Here is a 22,944-nt window from a genome sequence, read left to right as displayed (position 1 = left end):
AATATGTAAACATTGCTATAGACACTATTTTAAAATTGTACAGCTGTCTGAAATACAATTACACATCTTCTTCCCCTACCTCTGACAGCAAGCTTTTTATTTCATGATCATGAATGTCAATGTCTCAATGTCAAAGTAAGTTCATTGTAATAAGCAACTGTTCTTTCAACATTTTGAGATGTCAAGTTTGCAGCATTTAAGTGCTATTTTTGTGACAGTGCATTTACATGCTTGAAAAGATATGCAAATCACCAAATTAACCCAGAAAGGAGCAAAAAGACAAGCTGTGAATTCAAATGTTCTGTCTCTTATTTCACAAATAGCTGACTTTGAGTGGAGGGAGGAGCATAAGTTGCCCTCACAATGCGATCTCTGAACATTGTGAATAACAAAAGTGATGGATGGATGCACACAAGAAGAATTTTGCTATCTTTTAAAAACTGCATGCTGTCATTATATATGTAAAAACCTACTTAATTTGTCTGTATATCCATCTATCCATCCATTTCCCAAACTTATCCTACTGGGTCGCGGGGGATCCGGAGCCTATCCCGGAAGCAATGGGCACGAGGCAGGTAACAACCCGGGATGGGGGGCCAGCCCATTGCAGGGCACACTCACTCTCACATGCATTCCTACGGGCAATTTAGCAACTCCAATTAGCCTCAGCATGTTTTTGGACCATGCGGGGAAACCAGAGTACCCGGAGGAAACCCCACGACACCATGGGTAAAACATGCAAACTCCACACACATGTGACCCAGGCGGAGACTCGAACCCAGGTCCCAGAGGTGTGAGGCAAGAGTGCTAACCACTGCACCACCATGCCACCCCAATTGATAAATCAACCTGTTTATTTCAAGGCAACATAACTTTTAAATGGGAATATTTTACATTATTGATTTAATTTTAATAGAAAGATCCCAAAGCTGGTATCAGTATCAAAGTCAAAATTTTGGTATAAATCCATCTCTAATGTGATGTATTCATGACATGCAAAGTCTATACAGACAGGCACAGAGGCACACACACACACAGAACATGGCTGGGGTTCGAGTGGCCTGTATACCTGGAAATGGGAGGCCACCATGCCAACACTATATACTATATGGTTCTTATTTTTAATTATTGAAAATTATCTAGTTATTTATATGGACCATAACAGTGTATGCAGAATTCTACTCGTATGTGGCATTAATGGCTGATATAATAGGTATGGAATACATACTGTAGGAGACTGTTGCAACAAGTTGTCAGGTGCCTGACCAAGCCTCTTCTCAAAGGAAAATCGAGAGATTATGAGCTTAAGGGCCAATAAGGCACAGTTTACGTCTCTGCAGTGTAATTAAGGAGAAGCAACTCTCAGCATTATTACTGTACATGCGATGTAATGATCGTGGGCAGCATGGTGGTTAGTGCTTCTGCCTCACAAGAAGAAGGTTCTGGGTTTGGTCCTGGGTCCTCTCTGTGTGGAGTTTGCACACTCTCCCCATGTGCATGGGGGTTTTTGCCAGGGGCTCCAGTTTCCTCCCACAATCCAAAAGCGTGCAGGATAGGTTGACTGGTGAGTCTAAATTGGCTCCGCGGTGTGTTGGCAACTGCTCAGGTTTGGTTCCTGGGATCGGTCATTATGAGCTTAGCTGAACCTGCTTATGTGATTTATTTTATTTTGTTATTCACTCTTGAAAAAAAAAAGGCAAAGTATAATATCGGCAGATTTTGGGGTGAAGGATGGTATCTGAATACACAAATCACGAGTAATGCCACTATTTACTGCTGTTTGCTGCGCAGGGAGAACATGCTGCTTCGACAACATCTTTCCTCAGTGGAAGAATCGGCCAGAAGATCTTCTGTACCCGTTTCTGCCTGCTGTATGTTTAATTTTTTTATTTTTTTTGTGAAACTGTGCAGCTGAATTGATTGTTATATAAATTAATTCATTAAAGACTCTTCCCACCTGTAGATGGCAGCAGTGAGCTGCTAGGGAAGGTTGAAACTGACCCTCCGACAGAGGGGTCCTCTTGCTGCAGGAGGTCATGCAAGAAAACAGAAGACTGCAGTGAGTGTGTCCATTTGCCGCTGTTGTTTTATCTGCTTTATCAATGTTTTTCCAGTAGCATATTACGTCATGCGTTTCACTAACACCTATTAGTTCAAATAAAAAAAAAGTTGACTCAGTTTCCTACCTGTGTTACTGCGACCAGACCCCTAACCAATACTTAACATATGCACCAGAGAGTGGAAAAGGGAGCATTACTCAACCGCATCCAGTCCTCCAAGCAACAGGGGGCGCAACAGTGCTGCACAAACTGGACGAACTGCAAAGGTTTGATACGCCTGTGATCTGTGTTGTCTCACCTCTAACCACATGTTGTAAAAGTGTCTGCTGCATGTGCAGGTTCATATCGGGCACCGCACACGCCACCAGCTGCTGCTCGGATCCATCGCTGTGTGGGCGAGCTGCTCTCTGCAGCCTGCAGTGTGTCCATCATCAGCTGCCAATGGCTGTCATCAGCCCCCTGCACAGATGCCGTGCTGTGAGTGTCTGCATGTCAGGACACAGGAGTATTACAGTTATGATCTGGGTCACATAGCACCCAGACACCAAACTGTTTGACATTTTACTAGAATGATTAAGGTGCTGTTTCTGAGAATATCAATATTCTGTCAGCTGTCCCAATGTAATTTAACAGGTAAGTTCAGCTTTTAAGTAGACTGTGTGTGTGTGTGTGTGAGAGAGAGAGAGAGAGAGAGAAAACCTGTTACTTTGACCTTGTGAGGACATTTTTCCAGTTCCCACAATGGAAAACTCAATGTTATAAAAAGTCTGTCCATGCAATTGATGAACTAAAATACCAAAAGTCCCGTATTACTTATGGTTAAGGTTAGGGCTGGGTAGGGGTTAAGGTTGTCATAGTTAGGATTAGGGTTTTGCCAATAGAAATGAGTCCCCATAAAGATATGAATACAAATGTATTGATATCTATGTGTGTCTCTGTGTGTGTGTTTCCCTAACATTTATAACACCGCCCCAGCCTGTGCGATACCTGTGTAATTAAGCAGTTCAAGTGAAATTTCCATTCCAGTTTCTGAGAAATACACACTTAATATTTAATGACCTTCACGACTGGTCAGGACTGCTGTAAGATTTGATGCACCTTTCATCTCTGCCATACCTCTGTTTTGCCAGTTGGTGGCACTGCCTCCTCTCTGGGCCCTGCAGGCTGTTGCCTGTGGGGAGAAATATCCAGCCCAAACTGAAATTCAGAGTGAGCCTCCCAGTCAGAGCGCAGGACTTCATGGACAGAGGAGGTGAGATTGCCTCTCCAAATATCAGCTGTCATAATATCAGAATATTTAGCAGCTTATATGTATGTTTAACATGACGTGTATGTTTATGCACATAAGTGTTTAACACCACATGTGTGTTTATGTACATGTATGTTTCACGCGACATATGCTGTGTGTGCCCAGCTCATGGGACAAAAAATCAAAACCGAAATACTAGGAATATAGACTTTATACTCTTTTCCTTGCCTGTGCCATGTTATGCTATCACAGAAAAAACAAGACACAAGCAGGATACACCAAAAGTCAAGGATAAAATAAAACCCTAAAACAAAGAGGTGAGACAGACCAAAGTCCAGCCTTCTTCCATGACTGGAAGGGTGTCAACTTTTAAGCTGCTCAAACAACCCATTGAACTACATAGCAGGCCAGGGAATAAGGATTCCCTGTCATTACACAAATAAATCACTCCAGGTAATAGCAGACGCTATAGCGATGGAGGTGAAAAAAGACAAAAGAAGAGATGGAGGAGAGGGGAGAGAAAGCAGAGGAGTCTGAGATCAAGAGACGAGAAAGAGAGAGTGAGCTGGGGCATTTGGGGCAGCAGCTGCAGAAGCTGAGGCGGTTGGGGCATTAGGTGTAGGAGCAGTAGTAGGAATAGTGGGTGTAGCTGTGGGGGCTTTGGCTGCAGCAGGAGCTATAGGAGGGAGGTTGAAGGAGCCAAAGATGCAGCCAGAGCAGACAGTGTAGGAGAGGCTGCAAAAAATGAAGCTGAAGCTGTGGCAGAGATATCAGGAAAAACTGCAAAAGAAACTTGGGAATTAGGGCTGACAAAAGCAAAGGAAACACCTTATAAAAAACTGTAGTAGATCAAATGTAAGGGAGCATCTGCTTCTGTGAGAGATGCAAGTAAATAGCTGCTACATTTATTAGATGCAAGGAAAGAGCCGCTTCATTAATTAAGCCGCATGGGAGTCAGGACTATCTACTGTGACAGAAGTGTGGGGAGCGACACAAAAACTAGTCAGACCTGGAGAATAAGCTGACACACAGCTTCAGCAGAGACTCTGCTAAGACAGGATGACTCCTCCCAGCATGAATGCAATCAATTGTGATCAAATGCTGCATGGGAATCGGGGGGTTTAACCGTTATCCTACCCACATATTTACATACATGGGCTACCGACTGGGGGCATCAAGAACTAAAAACAAACGCTAGTGTTAAAGCCCTGCGCAGGACTGTTTTTTTTTTAACCCGCTCTCACAGGCTGTCTCTGTCACTCCCACCCGCCCCCGCAATATTTCTGTCCAATCCCGCCCGCACCCGCAGATCCATTAACGGATATACTGTATGATTAAATAAGTTTATATGCATTCAATTCTTATTCCAGCAGAACAAGAACTGAATAAATAAAACAAATTCAACAAAAAATCACGAAAAAATGTAAACTGAGCCCAAAAACTAATCAAATGTGCAAATATCTGCAGTTATTAAAAAAAACAATAACCAAATTGATACAACAAATGTTTAAATATCATTATAAACAAACAAGATCAGCTTAAAAACAAAAGATAACCCTGAACCCAATTTCAAAGAAATACATTCAAACTAGCTGAACATCACAACTTAATACAATGGCTCAGAACAAACACGAATATATAACACAAAATAAATTACATCAGTTACATTCTCCATCCTGCCAATAATCTTGGGATCCGCTGTCTATTTTTAGCCGCCCGCTCCCGCGAGATTTCCGTTGGGGCCCACGGGGTCCCAGCACCAATGCAGGGCATCCATATGCATAGCAAATTATTTTACAGTGCTATCTTGTATAATAGGACATAAACAGTGAATTTGACAGTTATCTTTTATTTTCACATCTGAACACAACACACGGACATTAAGGGATTGTTTGCATTTGCAACCAACCCCTCTGCAAAACCAAGCTGGAAGGCGGTACTGCTTCATGTTCACATGAGCTAGATGGCTAGTTAGGATGGATTCAGAATGCACTGTACTACAACTATAAATGACGTAACGTGATATAGTAAAACAATTACTAACCGGCAATGCACATTTGCATTACTTTAAACGACAACTTTACCTGTTACTTACCAGAGTCGCCTATATCTTAGCCGAATGACAGCAGGCAAGAAGGCGGCGCGTTTTCAGTAAGATACCGGAGTTAAACTTATTTGCAGACACTTTTAACACAAACACTGGCAGCCATTAACTCATAGGTGGCAGTAAAGCTGAAATGACTCTTTCTGTGTTAAAAAAATGCAACACTGTCATTTTGATACTTTTTTTGTTTGTCTTTTACTCCCATTTGTCTGTCTCTGGTTATTGACGTTTAGGAGAGTGCCAAACACATTAACGATGCACATTTTTCAAATAAAGACAGACACAACACTAAAGAGATGAGAAAGACACAGTTGAATATGTAACATGCGTTTTATGCAGAAAAATAGTGTAGTTAAAACCATCTGGGATTTAAGAGGTTAAACTCAATTGGCTTGAGTGAAGCCACGCCCTCTCATAAGTGAAGAACAGGAATATTCCGGTTTTTCCAGGTTGCCTGAAAAAATGTAGTCACGTAGTTTTCTTAGACGGTGAACAAGCTGTATTACAAAGAGCAAAAGGTTTTTTCTTTTGGAGATACACCGAAATATTAAAGAAATATTCAGAGAGCGAGACAACATTGGTTGTGATGGCTGAACGTTTTTTCCTGCTACTAGTCACCCATGAGGCACGGAGCAGCCGCGTGAGCACATTTTGACCAGAGGTACATTTTCCTTATTCGCTAAACGTGTGTGCAGTAAAGAGGCACAATTTAGTAATTTGGTTTAGAAATATGTGTATTTTGAGTGTATTATATAATTCAATACATTTCGGTATTGAAGTGAATGTACAATTCTTTATGCTGTAAAAGAAAGGTAACTAATACTTATCTCTCCGGAGTACCTGTTAAAGAAAGGTTATTTGTTGATTAGCCCACTTAAAAAAAAAATTGGTTCTCGTACTTGTTTGTAGATTTGCATTTTGTAAATTCCTCGTGTTTCAACATGTTTTAATACACGTTCTTTCTAGATATATATTTTAAAATCTTGGTTGTTCATTTAGAATGGAAATGACAAACAGAATATTGGTTTCAAATAGTATCATTTTTATATTCACGAATGAAACATCAGTATCCAAATCCATGGTTAGGAAGGCATTTATGAGATGCACATGGATCAAGGAATTTACATTCTTGTACTTTCTCACATTTAATATATTTGAAACGCAACAAACTGGAAGAACTGAGGAGGCGTACTAAGTAGGTCTGCTCTCTTCGGTATGTATTTTCAAATATGTATTTTCTTACATATTTGAAAGTTCAAACAATCAATCAAATAAAAAAAAAAATCCCTCCCCCCTGATCCACCCCCTCCAAAAAAAAGGACATTATGTGTAAAAGTATTTTCTTTGATATAGTGTCATATATTTGATTAATTATAACTGTAATGATTAGACAGAGTGACTGATATAGTAAATATTGTAGTGTATTATAATACCTGTTTGCTTACGCAGGTCAGGTCCTTTTAGCGGGAACCTAAACTTCCTGGAGCTGCATTCGAATATCGTTGGATGTCGATGGTGAGTCACCCAAGGAACTAAACCGATTCTTGTGTTGACAACTCATATTCATTTAACTACCGGATTTGTGGTAGGACTGTTAAATTGTTTTATGCAGTTTACGTAACTAATTTGTATTTCATTTAAGTTGTTATATACTTACCCTTTCTTCACCTGAGTGGAGTTGGACTAAGAAGGGTAATCAAAAAACATATTGGAACTGGTGAACCTAAATCTAAAAACATCCCTAAGTCTAATCTACGGCCAATTACAATTTAATCTTGACATAATTGGTTATTGATTCTAAATTTAGCTATGAAAGTCTAAACATACAGTAACTAAACCTAAAATAGGGTAAATTGGTTAAAGAGGAATTTAAATCTAGTTTTAATCAGAGAAACTAAGGGTATAAAACTGAAGCTCACAGATTCAGTTAATGTGTATTTTATGTTTGGTTGTGCATTTTATTTTCTGTGTATGTCTTTCCATTTTTCATCCCTATCCATAAAGCTGGAACTGGCGTGAACAGGAAGTTGGGGGAGGTACTCAATGGTAGGGCTTCACTGCACTTACTCAGTACTTCCTCTACAGCTTGTAGCAGGTGCATGAACCAGTTGAAAATCTTCACAAATCGATTTACTGCTTTAAGCTGCGGCGCTTTATCACAGCTACTAGCTGGCAGTGCCTTTGGAGTGAAACCCTAGGGTGTTGGTTTAACATGCATCAGTTAAGCAAACCAATCCCATACATCCATCCATCCATCCATCCATCCATCTTTTGTTACTGTAATTTTATAGGAAGGGTAAATACCAGTGACCTCAGCAGACCAGCTAATCATCCACATCCCACCAGTTTGCAAGTGGACCAACCTTTGTGAAGAACTTGTGGCCACGGATATTCTGCGGTGACGGGCGATCCCGTGGGTCGATTTGAAATATTTTGCCCATCAGTTTCCCAGCTTCAATACCGAGGTTCTGGGGTAGAATAAATTTAGCTTCTTTGATGTTCTTTATCATTTCACAGCGATCGTCGTGATCGAATGGGATTTCCCCAACCAGAAGCTGGTACCTGTAGTAAGAAAGGCAGCAAAGGTGTTTGAGGTCTTTCACATTTGACATAAAAATGCTGTGCTTCCAAAAGAGCAATTCCTCTCAACTGTGTGCCAGTATTCATTTTTCTTTTCTATTTCAAGTAGAAAAAAAAAACATATTTATGTATGTTAGACGCATGTCTTCTTAAAATGTTAGACAGATTTTATTAGCCATGCTGATCTTTGGCCGGGAGGAGGGTTGATAGGGTATACGTACATGACACAGCCCAGTGCCCAGACTTCTGCTTCCGTTCCATGGCCCTCTCGTTTCCACACTTCTGGAGCCATGTAACATGGAGTACCACACACTTTTCTACAACACACACAAATGGAAAACGTTAAGCGCACATGTGCTTTAGCTTGCTGTATAAACAAATTTGAAAGCTTAGCCAGGAATTCTGCAAAAAACACCTACTTGTCCCTCGGCTCCAGCTTGACCGCCAGTCCAAAATCCCCGATTTTCAGTTTCATTTTGTCACTGACAAATAAGTTTTCTGAAAGACAAACAAATTTGCATTAAGGATAGACTCAAATACTTTGCCAAACTGCAGACTTTACCAAATTGATAAATGAACACTACACAGAAATCCAGACGAGCTACACTCGCAATGCCATGTGAAATGCCAGCATTATTAAACAGAGAATTGAGTAAAGCGTGAGTGCATGTACACATATCGAACTAGATTTCCCTATGGACATAATATTGCCGGTAGATGTGTTTTATCCCCGATATCAGCTGTTGAATGTAATAGCGGACTTCGGGGTCAATCAGAGTCCCGCGAGCTTTCAGGATGTCACCAAGTGTCTGGGCAGGGAGAAACAGGGGCAGCCTGATCCATCACAAAGTCTTTGCCTTAGTAAGACGTCTATAAAAGTCAGGGACTCACCTGCCTACTGCACAACTCCATGAAAATATACATGAACAGATCGTCTTCAAAAGAATGGGAGAAGCCCACAACGTTCTTGTGCCGTGGTTTTTTTCAAAATTTCCACTTCTTGACACACCTGAGTGAAATATCAAACACACCATCTCATCAAGTACTGTAACAGGGAAATGCAGATAAACTGCAAAGAGGGATGACATTAAGCACAATCCATACCACATACCTCCTCCAGTCCCCAGGAATGTGGAGGTATGACCATCACAGCAAAGGTGTCACCACTTTCAAGGTCGGTCATCTTGTAGCACTTGCCACAAGCACCCTAAAGAACATGTCAATAAAGGGCATTTCTGACTGACCCTGTTCAAGCATCTCCTCTCCGCAGAAAAAGATCAACTGTAATCACTTTCAACAACAACTTTGTGGTGCACACCTGTCCCAAAAGCGGCCAAGACAGCTGGGCAATTTGAACTTGCTAGATGGATTACATCACCACATTGAAAATTCCATGGACGGAAAAAGAGGTGAACTTGCTAAGACATTGCAACAAAACACGGATAAAAACTTTCATTACAATCAACTTCATTGAAGAAAAAAAACCCATCTCCGTTATGTACACCAAACATTCAGTTTCGGTAATGCAGTAACACATGCTCAGGAATAAAGACTTTTATGTAGTGTGCAGTGACTATCACATCATATGTTACTGCGGCTCTTTAGGCACTCAGCTATCGGTCTCACTTTGTCATACAGAACAGGGATTCATTTCCTGGTGAAAAACTTCCTATGTGGTATGTGATACCTCAGCTCCAAGATGTGGAGCAGTTATCTATTACACCGTAAGGCTGGATATTTTTACAAATAAAGGCAGCAATGGTGTCGGTTATTGCCTTAGAACGAGCTGTTAGCTGGCAGGGTGTGAAAATTAGGGCGTTTATTTTTTTTAAAGAGTTTTGTGTTATTTGAAAGCATTGTGAAATGTAAAAAAAAAAACAGTAATGATATGATGAAAATGGGAATACTGACGTTGACAATGCCAATATAATATTTTGGTATGTTAAGGCATGTTTGTTCTCTGCTTTAAAGAAAGGGGGATGTGTTGATATGTAGTGCAGTACCTTTGGTGACCAGCAGAGAGACCTGGAGGGTTGGGAGGAGGTAAAGACAAGGGGTAGGGAGACCGACGGCACAGAGCAGGTTGTGGGTTTGCATGGAAGATGTTGGTGGTTAAATAAAAGTTCATTGTTCATGAAACAAGGTCTCTTCAATGACATATGAACAACACAATGTATCTCTTCCTTCTCATGATAATCTGACTCGCCAAACATGCCTCCAGCTCGCGCGACGTGGCCGAGGGACTTGAGGAGAATTATACACTGACAGCAGTGGAGATGAGAGCGCACTTGAAATTATCAAGTAAGAGAGGGTTAATCGAGCAAAATGTACAATTATTGGTCAGAAAATGTCGGTCAAATTTCTAAATAATTATGGCGTACGAATAATGATATATCCGTAAATCGTATTTTACCGATTTAAAGATGTTCATTATTCATTGTATTGTCACGCCCCCCTCGGGAGAATGCAGCGGCAGCAGCCACACCTGAGTTACGTCAACTCCCTGTTTAGTTCTGCTTGGCGCTGCATTATATGCAAGGTACTGTTGAGGGTTTTCATAAGAAGTACAGGGCGGTCTTCCTCCTGTCTACCCCGATCCGGTCCATCTGCCTGCTTTGCTGCCATCCCATCCCATCCCATCCTGATCCACCCGGACCTCTCCCTTGTACTTGTCCTGCGTCTCGCATGCCACCTGTAGAACTGGCTTTTGGACTCGATTGTACTTGCTGATTCCAGTCCTGTTTGCGTGTTCCCAACAATAAACCCCGTACAGTACGTTGCCTTCTGTGTCTCTACCATCCTCCGGGGTTGCATGTTGTGCAATACTGTAGTAGCTTGGATTCAACCATTAGATGGCAGTAGTAGCATATAGTTGGAGGGAAGTAGAAGAAGGCAAGAGAGGGAAGTTGAGTGTTTGTGCGTTGTTCCCGGAGCTGATAAGTTAATAAATATTGAACCTCTTGCCATCCCCAAATGTGTCTCGGCTGACTCTCAATATATCAAAAGTACATACCGTCTATTTATTTATGTCTGCCCTTCAAACCGCTAGATTCCTTCACTAAGCAGGAAGTTTGTCACGACAGCTGACACCAAATCTCCTGCTGAGCTGGTTCAGACAGAACTATCCTCAATTCACCACGAGGGGGTGCCAACGCAGCAGCTTAGTTCTATTGTTTCGCTTTTTCAAAGACAGTTTTTCTCTTCACAAAAGGACAACTTAACTGAATAATGCACTTTCATAGTAATTGTTTTTAATCCGTGTTAATGTTCTGAACAATGACTACTAAAGGTTCTGTAAGGTTGTCCCACATACTATGGATTTTAAGTTTTTTATCAAGGTGTTAAAACGTACCATCTATTTTCTGCTGAAAGTTGCCAGTCCTGTGTTTTATGTCTAGCAATTTGTACAGTTTCTTCAGTATGGCACATAAACACATGCCATCATCTACAGTATGAGAATCTCCTCCAGAACTCTGCATTTCCTCAAGATTTTTTTGTAATATTACATAGGTGCATCTCATGAACCTTAATTTGCCAAGCATGTATTGACTGGGCACAGTACAGTGGTGCAATTTCTGACAATGAAAGAACATCATGGACCCCTACTCCCCATTCCTTAACCCGATCGAGGGGCTCTGCTCAGCATGGAGTTAGAAGGCTTACGATCGCTAGCCACATGCTCAGATGGCCCTGCTGGCTGACATGAATGCAGCATGTGAGGACATTACAGCAGATGCCTGCAGAGGCAGGTAAGACATTAGAAAAGATTCCTTTTTTTCTTATATTTTATTCTTTCTGTTTTTTCTTATGTACAAATACATAAGTGCACATTAGGATGCTTTTTCACTATTACGTAAGTTCCCATGTGAACAGCCAATCAGATCAGCCTGATGTGTGTCTTGTTCCTCTCTGTTTCCTGCCCTTTCATCCCGACCACGACCATGATCTCTCACTTAGCAGCAGAGCAGTTTATTCTAAACAGTGGAACCGCAAAGATGTTCAGACTCTTTGGTCTTCTCATTTTCATTAGTAGGGTTCTATACTATTAAATCATATTTTGGGGGGATTTTTATATATCCTGTACAATGTGATTAGTGTAATAAGTATTTGGCCATTTAATCTTCATCATATGTAATAGGTATTCTGATTATTATTATGATATTTATTTATTTGTTTGTTTGTTTGTTTGTTTATTCATTTGTGTTTCTCTCTTTTTCCAGACACTTCACTGGCTGTGGATGTTGTTCAGCCCAGCTACCTGATGAGGGTCCAGCATGGAGACAGTGTGACCCTGACATGCTTCCGTCCAGAAGATATTTCTTTTGCAGTTTGGTTTTAGCAAGCTGCTGGTCAGAAGCCCCAGCTCATCGCGAAAGCACTTCTCTACGTACCTGGTGAATTTTACAAGGAATATAAAAACATAAAACGTTACTCCTTACTGAATGCAGAGGGGAGTTTTAACCTCACTATTTCTAACGTGGAGCCGTCAGATTCTGCAGTGTATTATTGCGCTGCTCTGTTCTATAATGAAATCGCATTTGGAAATGGAACCTTTGTCATAATCACAGATAAATGAGATTCCAACTATTTTCATATTTGCTTTATTAAAGTGTCAATAATATTGTCCTTTGACAAACATTTTTGACAGTTGAGCTCTGTGTCAATATAAAATTAACCAACATAGTTGATGTAGATTGCGAGCATTGGTCCTTGAATGTTTTTCTATATACAGCATTAAACAAAAACATTTATAAAAGCTTTCCAATTAGAATTATAAACTTTTTATTATTATTACACGCATAAATAGCTGAAATATGTAAAAATAAGTATACAAGAATACAAATTAATAGGAGGCATTAAGTATCATCTTACTTGTGTGAAGTGGATTTAGTTATGTGTATACAGTTATGTGTTGGACCCCTCCTGATGTTACATTTATACATGAACATGCACTGCATCACATCATTATACAGTTTGTTACATTTATACATGAACATGCGCTGCATCACATTATTTCACAGTTTGTTACATTTTGCTTGCTGTCAGAAATCTTCAGCCATATGGAATCTTCAGATTTGGAAAAATGTTACACATTGCAGCCTCTTTCAAATAAATTAAAGGAAAATGTTTACATTTCAGTTTTGAGTTGATATATATATTACTGCGTAAAAGTCTTAGGCGACAAAGAAAATATATTCTTAAAATTTTTTAACTCAACAGTCAGTGTATATTGTCTCAGAAAGACATGCTATAATATAAGAGTCGGATATGCACCATTCAGAACTGGTTTGAGAATGGACCTTAAATTTCAATTAATTTTGTTCATCTGAAATAAAGTTGAATCGCTGTTGAAAACAGGATGCAGAATTACAATTCATTTTTGAATTTAAGGAAGCAGAATGAATACGTATTTGAATTCAAATAAATTCATATACATACAGTACATATAGCTACAATATAGCTTTTAGCTATACAGCCAAATATTTAAATATGAATTACACATAAGCACATTAACATTGTTGTGTATCACTATTATAATTTTATTCAGAATGAAATAATGCAACATTTGAAGTGTCACCTAAAACAATAATTATACTGTCATTTTGTGCACCATGGTGGATCTGCTCATAGGAAGAGCTGAGTGTCTCTCCTTAAAAGTCAGTGTTGGCTGCAGTGACTGCAGTTTCTAACCTAAGAAACGTCCCAAACACTTTTCCTGGATCAAAAGTCAAACTAGTGCCTATTCCTGCCATGAAAGCTTCACATAATGTCACCGATACCTGAGCCAACCATGTTTATCAGAGGATGCCAACCCTTTGGCTGCAGCTTTCTCTGCACAGGCTGAGAGAGTTTTCAGTGTAGCAGGAAAAGATTTCAGGCCAGACGATTGCAGATTAAATCATGAAACCTTTGAAGATATTATGCTAATCAACTGTAATATAATAATAAATGTAATCATGTTTATTTGAATAAAGCATAATTGCATTTGCCATGATGTCTTGCTTTTTGCTGTAGTGCTATGGTAGAAAGGAAAAACTTTCCTTTCAACACACAAGAAAATAAATAGTAGAAACCGCATGAAACCAAGTAATTCCTTTTGCGGTGCACACTTCTTATTTAATGTTTAAAAAATAGACAAACAAAATGGTCAACATAAGCCAGAGGGATATTGATAGTCACGAAAATCATGAAAATATAAAATACACTTTACACACTTCATTTCTTTACATTGAAATTAATTAAATTCATCTACCTTCATGCACTAACATGAAACATATGATTATACAATTATAATGTTTGTTCTTATCATATAATGTTTGTTATTGTCATGCCCATGCAGGCGGAACCCACCGAATAGCCCGTCTCGATCACGCCCACATGGGCGGGACCAGCCAGGTGCTCCGTAGAACGCTTAATGACGGAATGGATTTAAGCACTGAGCTCCATCGGGACATTGCGAAGTATTGAGCCATGCTATTGAGCCATACCGAGCAATCTATTGTCTATCGTCTACCCGTTGCTTCCTACCTGTTCCGTCCGCCCAGTGTACTTACCTTGTCTGTTCCTCTTCCTCTTCCCAGACCCGTTCCCGAACCTGAACCTCTTGCCCCGCTGAGACCGGCTTCTCCTGGTACTCTTTCCCTGTGTTGTCGTGTCCCGTGTTTGTTCCTCTTTCGGCTTCGGACACATGCTTCTGCCCCTCGACCATTCTCCTCGCTTAGCCCCTTTCATTGCTACGTACTAGTGCTGCCAATAAAACTTCTGGCTGCGTGCAAATCTAGATCTCCGTTCCACTTCTTGGGCCAGTGTTACAGTTATAATATAATCTTTGTTATCATATAATGTTATCAATGTATATTAAAGCTGTTAAGGTATGTTAGGATATTAAGGTATACGAATTACATGGTGATTATGAATGTTATATGAATGCATTGTAAATGTATAATGTAGGTGCAGTTAATGTAAAGTGTTACTGAATATATACTAATAAATAGTTATACAACAAAAAGAGACAAGAATGTCAACTATTCTCCAAGAAGTTACTTATTTTATGGATGGATAGAACAACATGACATCCATTCCAAAATATTTCTAAAATCGGCAAGAAATATTTTTCAGGATCTGTGTTTTCCATTGTGACTCTCAAAGCGCTGTCATCATCAACATTTTGCTTTTCAGGTAAAGACTCCAACAGCAAGACTGTGGTACAGCAGCCTGTGTCTGACACTGTGTCTGACACAGACTCTGTGAGTCTGCAGTGTACGATAGAGACTGGGAGCTGTGCAGGAGAACACAGTGTTTACTGGTTCAGACATTGTTAGAGTGTATCTGTGTATTTTATCATATTATTATCCTCCTATATGTGTACGTGCAACCCTTAACAACTAACCCATGGCCCAGAAAGGGTTGCAGACAAGATGTCCTCACAGGGGCCTACCAGATTGTGACGCAGGAATAAGAGACCTTGAGAAAGGAAACAGATTCTGTCAACATAGCAGGGGGCCCACCTTGAGATATGTAATGCTTTGTATTAACCCTGTTTCACGGAGGCCTCACACAGCATTGACTAGTTTAAAGACAAGACCCATGTAACCCCTCCCCTACCCTATAAATAAAGAAGCCAAGGGACTGTCCGGTGTGACACTCAACAGAGGCGCAGATACTGTCTGTTGCACCTGAAGTGGGCACCCTTGCGCAAGTAAAACAGAAAGACGTGTGCTGTCTCGATTATTCCTGGGTCCTAGAAGTGGAAGTGTGTGAGTGGTAAGCTGCGGCGCTTCCTCACACAGGAGATTGTAGGAGTGAAAGCTACGGCGCTTTCTCCAACATAACTAGATTGTAGGAGTGAAAGCTACGGCGCTTTCTCCAACATAACTAGATTGTAGGAGTGAAAGCTACGGCGCTTTCTCCTAACATAAATTGGTCCTTCGAGCCGGATCCGGAGAGAGATACCAGAGGGCGCCGACCAGTCCGCCGACGAACGACACCGAAAGCTGTCGACAGTCTCGCTCATAGGGAGTGAGTGAAAGACCTGCGACGTGAATTCGCCACAGGCCGGTGGTTAGAACTGTTCCCGGACGGCTGGGCTGGCGCCTGACGGGTCCCCGGACAAGAACTAGAACCACTTCGTCATAAAGGAAGGACCAGGTGAGAAGCACGACGCTGCAGCAGGGAAAGCGGGTGTGAGTGAGAGGGCATCAGCGGCCCCATACACCCGACCTAGGTGCAACAACATACTGGTGACCAAGGGAAAAAGGACGGATTTCACCCCTGAAAACTGACACCGCTGTCTCTTTAGAGGACAGTAGAAGGCCGTGCCAGTGTCCTCCCGAGGTCTCATGCCAGGGACTTGCACTTAGGGGTTATTATTTTTTGTATATAAAAAAAAAATGGGGCAAAGTCAAAGCAAGGTAGAATTAGCGGGTGATGAGAAATTCATGGAAAGGTATAAGGAGGGGGCAGGAATAATAAGCAACCAAAAATGGCGGAAAAAGCATGGGTTTTCAGGAACCCTGAGTACAGAAAATATTCTGAGATTACAGACAGAATTGAAATTAGAAATGATGTCCGGCCGCTGTACAGGCAAGGACAAAGTACAGAAAAGACGAGAATATGTCTTATCCGATGTTTGGTTAGAACAAAGCAAACTCCGTGATATAGCCAGAAAAAAGAAACAGGAAAAGAAAAAGGAGACGCTGCAAGCGGCCCTTGTTAACATAGACGAGGAAACACCGCCGTCTGCTCCCCCGCAGACACCAACGGACGGCCCACCAGTACTACAGCATCCCCCACCATAGCATAACATGCCAGACCCCCCACTTCCTGCTGTGCGGGGAGCTGAAGGAGGGAGTGCAAGGCCACACCAAACGAGAGCGACAGACCCGCATTTACGAATGCGAATAAATCCCGAGAATAAAAAAAACACAATGGTACCGTTCGGATTCCGAGGATGAATCTGAACTGCTTGCTCCCATGGTAGAAGTTGCAAACCCCCGTATAGCCCCTGGCGAAGGAGGCCAAGCCTCACCAGCAACAATATTAGTATACCGCCCCTGGACAGCGGAAGATAGGGCTGCTGCCCTAAAAGGCATTCCACCCATAGAGGATGGAGTACCTGAATTCTGGTCCGCCATGACTGAGTTGCAGGTCAGTTTTCACCTAAATGGAAGAGAGCTGTTCCGCTGTTTTAGACAATTACTTAATCATAAATGGGGCCGGGTGGCTGGAGACTTTACTGGACAAGGAGCAAACAATTTGCCCCTCGGTCACGATGACCCACAATTACAACAAGCATTGGGCGACTTGAGACAGAGACTAGAAACAACATTTACAAGACGAGTTGATTACGGGAGAATAGCCCAATGTAAGCAAAAGGAAGGCGAAGAGCCAGAGGATTTCTTGGACAGGGTACGCCCGTTGTTCAGGACAAACTCTGGGATTCCTCATGGGGAGGACGAGAACGGGGTGTAATAACAACAATTAAAACGGGCTTTCCTAGCAGGGTTAAAACCTGAAATAAAGAAGTATATTGATAAATACTGGGTCCATCAAAACACAGGTACAGTGCAGCAAGCCGTTGAGTATGCCCAACACGCTCAGAAAGCTAAAAAAAACTAAACCAGAAGCAACATTCGTAGCCCGAGGAGATCAAATAGTGGCGTATGCAAAACAGAAATACAGGAACAGACAAAACCTCGCGCTGATATTGCACTAACTCCAATTCCAAGCGCCATAACCTTATTTGTCGATGGCTCTGCAGCCAAAGACAGATACGGGGAAAATAAGGTTGGATACGCAGTTGTGACTAAAGACAAAGTAATAGAGGCAGGAGCCTTACCATCCACATGCTCAGCCCAAGCAGCAGAATTATACGCTGTTATCAGAGCCTGCGAGATATATGAAGGGCAACAAATTACAATATATACGGACAGTCAATACGTGTTTTCTGCAGTACACCACTATGCAGCAGTATGGAAAAATAGAGGATTTAAAAGCTCCCAAGGAACAACCTTGACACACGCAGCACTTCTACTTCGATTGTTAGACGTTGTACAAAAACCAAAGACACTCGCGTTATGTAAATGCAAAGCACACCAGACTGATAATTCAGAGGAAACGAAAGGCAATGCGTTTGCTGACCAAGCCGCAAAGGCAGCAGCCCAGCAAACGCCAGAAAAAACAGAGAAGGGGTTATTCCTTATAGAACAAGATGTACTATATGATGCACAACAACAAGCTCCTACGTCAGAGAAAGACAAGTGGATTTCGAGAGGAGCCACACAAGAGAAAGACCTATTCAAATTAGACGGAAAACCTATCTTACCCCGCAGCCTGTATAAAACCGCCGTGGTTGTGAGTCATGGGGTAACCCATGTCTCAACAGGAGGGATGGTACATATAATACAACAACATTTTTACACTATAAATTTTTCCAATTTTGCAAAAAACTACTGTAGAGCATGCCTTATATGTTGTAAACATAATGCGCAGGGCAATCTAAGACCCAAACGAGGCCAATTCCCTAACCCTACACAACCGTTTCAGGCAATACATATGGACTTTGTGGAATTAACATGGTCACAGGGAGTGAAATACTGCCTAGTGATAATAGACACTTTTTCAAAGTGGGTGGAGATATACCCAGTAAAACACTGTGATGCAGTCACAGTGGCCAAGTGTCTGGTGTCCCATTTCTTCCCCACATATGGAATACCGGAAGTAATACGGTCAGATAACGGATCTCATTTTGTGAACAAGGTGCTAGATTTATGCTCACAAACATTGGGTTTTGTATTAAAAAATCACTGTGCATATCATCCGCAAAGTGCAGGTTTGGTGGAAAGAACAAACGGGACAGTAAAAAATAGATTGAGAAAAACTATGGAAGAAACAGGCAGACCGTGGCCAGAATGCTTAGCATTAGTAAAACTGTGGATGAGAATAACACCCAGCACCCTGGCAATCTGCCAGAAGCGTCTGTGTCTACTTTACAGGAGACGGTGAAGCCTGGGGATTGGGTGCTGATAAGAGTACTACAAAGGAAAGACTGGACCTCACCTCGGTGGGACGGGCCATACCAAGTCCTCCTGACGACACCAACAGCCTTGAAAATCGCGGAAAGACCTTCCTGGATCCACAAGAGCCACTGTAAGCTCATTCAACCCTTACCAGATGCCTCATTCGCGGAGTAACAGTGGAAGTCCGCTACAAAGGCACGAAGAAACAATAGGTTTTCGTTGTCTCAACCCGGTGAAGAAAACAGCTGAACTGTACTCCTTTAGGATGGCTCTGGTAGGGTGTCCGTGGTGGGCTAAGGGAATATTGGGAAGTCTTTTCTGTCTTATGGTAATGTTGATTCTATGGCTGGTACCAGACACTGAGGTGCAGGAGAAGAAAAGGTGGACTCCGGACGGAGTGAACCTCACTAGCATAAAAGGAGACGAAACCCATCCATTCCTACGGAACTATTGGTATCGATATGTATATGATGTGGTATCCAATAAGAATTTGACTAACTGCTACGTTTGTTCTGTCATGCCACACCACAGCGAAGGACCGACCCTATATGGGGCTACCATGAACATATCACAAGCTAAGTGTGCTTCTTCATTCGGTGGGGTCGGATATCAACATTCTGGCATAAAGATAAATGACACAGACACATATGCTCCCGGCCTACGCAATGGCACATGTGACCGATTATTTTGGATAGATTACAATGTGACAAAAACCAATGTTACGTTCCCCTTTTCTGTTCTAATGAATCGCGACCCAGCAACTTTTAATCACACTATATGTTTTAATCAAATGAACGGTACTCGCCTTATGGGGAACACCACAAATTGTAATCAGATATTCATTTCAGGAGAAGGCGCCCCAAGCAGGTTGTCAGACCCCAGCAATGGTACTTACTGGGTGCAAGGAGTGGCCTGGCTATGCGGAAATAGAGCATATTTTGTGTTGCCGCCCAATTGGTTCGGAGTATGCACACCCATCTTTGTATCAGACCATACGTTTGTAATAGTACCCCAAGAACAGAACTCGCGTGAGAAACGACACGTCTCGGTTGAACCACATGACAGTGTGTGGGGAACAGATGTCCCCGTAGACCAAAAACTCTGGACCACAGGAGGGAAAGTGACGCTCTCCCTCTTTCCCAATGTGGGTGTTGGAAAGTTGCTACTCCGTACTGAAACCCTAGCCTATAGGCTAGGTCTTTTCATGAACGCCTCTGTTATCATAGATCAACAACAAAATGAAGAACTAGATATAACCAGGCAAATGGTGATACAGAATCGCATGACGCTAGATCTCCTCACTGCAGCGCAAGGAGGAGTGTGCGTGCTGTTGAACCAAACCTGTTGTACATACATTCCTGACAATGTGCATTCACCCAACATGACTAAGGCAATGCAAAGGCTGAAGGACTTGCAAATTGCTATGACCACCGACACAAGGACGCAGAACGACTATTGGATGTCCTGGTTCACTACCGGGGCTTGGTGGTCCATATTACTCAAATTGAGTATACCATTTTTTGCATTCTTTGTGATGTTCTTCTGTTGTTGTATCACAGTGATACCTTGTTTTCGTATAATGATTAATTCTGCCCTGAGCTCTGCTTTCCGAGCCCAGGAGAATATGTTTTTGTCCCTCACCCAAAACATGGAAACAGATGCAGATGAAGAGGAGCAGGGGTGGATGCATGACGCACCATGACGGACGGGCCGAAATCCTCACCGGCATGGCCCAGTCCCGAAGTTTAGAGATGCTACACCCTTGTCTCTTTTTATATCACAGCAAATGTATAATTAACATGATAAACAGGAGGGACTGTTAGAGTGTATCTGTGTATTTTATCATATTATTATCCTCCTATATGTGCACGTGCAACCCTTAACAACTAACCCATGGCCCAGAAAGGGTTGCAGACAAGATGTCCTCACAGGGGCCTACCAGATTGTGACGCAGGAATAAGAGACCTTGAGAAAGGAAACAGATTCTGTCAACATAGCAGGGGGCCCACCTTGAGATATGTAATGCTTTGTATTAACCCTGTTTCACGGAGGCCTCACACAGCATTGACTAGTTAAAGACAAGACCCATGTAACCCCTCCCCTACCCTATAAATAAAGAAGCCAAGGGACTGTCCGGTGTGACACTCAACAGAGGCGCAGATACTGTCTGTTGCACCTGAAGTGGGCACCCTTGCGCAAGTAAAACAGAAAGACGTGTGCTGTCTCGATTATTCCTGGGTCCTAGAAGTGGAAGTGTGTGAGTGGTAAGCTGCGGCGCTTCCTCACACAGGAGATTGTAGGAGTGAAAGCTATGGCGCTTTCTCCAACATAACTAGATTGTAGGAGTGAAAGCTACGGCGCTTTCTCCAACATAACTAGATTGTAGGAGTGAAAGCTACGGCGCTTTCTCCTAACAGACATGGATCAGGAGAATCCCTTCCTGGAGTCATTTACAGCCACGGAAACAGCAGTGATGAGTGTGAGAAGAGCCCTGAGGCTGGATCTCCTACACGGAGCTGCGTCTACAGCCTCCCCAAGGGGAACCTCAGCCTCTCCGATGCTGGGACTTACTACTGCGCCGTGGCCATGTGTGGGGAGATGCTGTTTGGGAACGGCACACAGCTGGATATAGATGATAACACCCAGTGTGGGGAGATGCTGTTTGGGAACGGCACACAGCTGGATATAGATGGTAACACCCAGCGTGGGGAGATGCTGTTTGGGAACGGCACACAGCTGGTTATAGACGGTAACACCCAGCGTGGGGAGATGCTGTTTGGGAACGGCACACAGCTGGATATAGATGGTAACACCCAGCGCGGGGAGATGCTGTTTGGGAACGGCACACAGCTGGATATAGATGGTAACACCCAGCGTGGGGAGATGTTGTTTGGGAACGGCACACAGCTGGATATAGATGGTAACACCTAGTGTGGGGAGTATATCTGCTTCTGTTTTGCTTTTTTTTTTGCTATTTGGACGTGAATTTATTTCTTATACTATTTGAAGTAATGTAATTCCTAATTTAAGTGTATATGCACTTACATTTAATTACATAATTGTTAATTTAATAATCTTGAATATATTAATAAATGTTAAAATGCTAAATATAAAAAAATGTGCTAAAAATGGATAACTTCTATCTACTTTAATTTATTATCGATTTGATGTTTAAGTAATGTAATGTAAGCAAATGGGAAATGTGTCTCTATATCATTATGCTGAAATCTATCTCTTTGTTACAGGCTTTCAGAAGCTGCTGGATCCTCTTCACTCTGGCTTGCTGATAGTTTTATCTTGCAGCATTATTCTGAACGTTGCTCTCATTTATATAAGATGTAAACTGACCTGTACACACTGTGCAGGTACGCTGCCCGGCTTTATGCACTCAGAAGAAGGACAAAATGTAGTTTTTAACAAAGACTCATGTGCTTATAACAGAGTAGAATTGTTTAATACTAGATACAATTTTCGTATTGGAAAACCACTGGGTTACCCTCTAAAATCGCTTATAAAATCTTTCCTTATGTATTTAAAGATTTTTGTAAGATCTTTGTGTTTTCTTATTAAATCTTTAGTATTTTGCTAAATATACTGAAATATACAACACATGTTGCAGTAAGTTGCATATAAATAACATTTATTAGTCTGCCTGGCCCTCCTGTCCCCTCCCCAGTGTGGCCCTAATGAGCCACTCCATTACTCGTTGTCCCATCGTTAGTTATTGTATATGCCTGTCACTGTGCCTGTCACTGTGCCTGTCACTGTGCCTGTCACTGTGCTCATCTTCCCGCATCTTTCTCTGCCCCTGGGTCTTTCCCCTGCTTGTTCCCTGTTCTCCTGTTTGGATCCCTCGTGGTTGCATTTGGTTTTCCCAATAACTGTCAAAGTTTTGCCTCAAAGTTTTGCCCTCTCCGTTCACCTTACTCCAGT

The 22,944-nt window shown here is 41.9% G+C and overlaps 1 long non-coding RNA gene across 3 annotated transcripts; it reads left to right on the top strand.

Annotated features, from left to right (window-relative positions):
• The first annotated feature begins 5,815 nt into the window (after positions 1–5,815).
• Positions 5,816–15,704, top strand: LOC125727494 (uncharacterized). 3 transcript variants are annotated; one of them, XR_007388776.1, is made up of 7 exons: positions 5,816–6,074; positions 6,863–6,928; positions 7,418–7,459; positions 7,705–10,049; positions 10,215–11,742; positions 12,214–12,387; positions 14,334–15,704. It is a non-coding gene; the product is annotated as an uncharacterized LOC125727494 (long non-coding RNA). The 3 variants fall into 3 exon arrangements; XR_007388777.1 differs by lacking the exon at positions 14,334–15,704 and having other exon boundaries at positions 7,705–9,402; positions 12,214–12,580; XR_007388775.1 differs by lacking the exon at positions 14,334–15,704 and having other exon boundaries at positions 12,214–12,580.
• The last annotated feature ends 7,240 nt before the right edge of the window (positions 15,705–22,944 follow it).

Source organism: Brienomyrus brachyistius, unplaced genomic scaffold (genome assembly GCF_023856365.1).
Source record: "Brienomyrus brachyistius isolate T26 unplaced genomic scaffold, BBRACH_0.4 scaffold99, whole genome shotgun sequence".
Taxonomy (NCBI): Eukaryota; Metazoa; Chordata; class Actinopteri; order Osteoglossiformes; family Mormyridae; genus Brienomyrus; species Brienomyrus brachyistius.
Note: the sequence above shows the minus strand (reverse complement) of the source record. Positions and strands in the feature narration are given on the sequence as shown.